This window comes from Muscardinus avellanarius (assembly GCF_963383645.1).
Source record: "Muscardinus avellanarius genome assembly, chromosome: 8".
Taxonomy (NCBI): domain Eukaryota; kingdom Metazoa; phylum Chordata; class Mammalia; order Rodentia; family Gliridae; genus Muscardinus; species Muscardinus avellanarius.
In genome coordinates, this window is record NC_137794.1 from 62912990 (window position 1) to 62914044 (window position 1055).

The window sequence follows — 1055 nt, forward strand, 5'->3', positions numbered from 1 at the left end:
CAAAAATCAAATCAAAACAAAACAAAAATCAAAAGCAACAAAAAAGACTTTTGTAAATGATGACTGAACTTTCACTAAAACCAATAGGAAATGTTTTGTTTTGTTTTTAGAGTTCTGGGCTGGTGTTTTGACTCCATGAAAGAGTGCTTGCCTAGCATGTATTAGGTTCTGGGTTTGATTCCCGCTTGAGGGGAGGGAGAAAGAAAGAAAAAAAAAAAAGCCATTAGTGCCGGTTATGGTAGCTTAGTGGAGAGCACTTGCCTAGCATGTATGAGCCCTGGGGTTTGATTCCCAGTTCCACAAAACAACAAAAACAGTTTTTCACTTCTGAATTTCCTCTGGTGTTGGTGTTCCCTTCTGGACGTCCCGGGGACACCACAGACCAGGGACAGTGATGCAAGAGAGAGCTGAGCCCACTCCTCTCCCTTCGAAGCCTGCTTCTCCTTCTCAAAGCCCCTCCCTCCCTCTCTGCCCTCTCTCGGGTCTGCACACCCAGGGCGGCCTCTGGCCTCTCGTCTTCTCAGATGTCAGATCCTGCTGGGTTTCCGAGCTCCGTGCTCCTCCCTCGGCCTGTGCGTCTTCTCACTCTCCTGTCTCAGGCTTTCCGTACCTGTTTTGCTGGCCACAGCATTTATCAAGTCCTACTCCAGGCCCAGCAACTCAAAACAAAGGCAGCGAGGGGAGAGGGGCTGACTTTGAACTCGAAGCCATGCAGCCTTCATCTGGAAACTTGTTTTTAGCTTGAGTGTGTTTCAAAATGGAGCCCAGCAATCATGCAACACCAGAGTCACAGGCAGTTCTAACACAAAGGGAGGGGTAGAGACAGAGACCAGATGGGGACCTTATGGAGCCTGGACCAGGGACATGAAACCCAGGTTAGGCGTGGTGGGGAGGCATGGCCAGGAAAAGTTCCTTGAAGAAGTAACCTCTGAGAATAGTTAGGTGAGTGATACGTGAGGAGACACCAAGAAGCCTGCTCTTGTAGAAACATTTGGTGTGTCTGTGTTGACGGGTAGATAGCTGAAGCCCATGGCTTGCAAATACCCTGCCTCCCA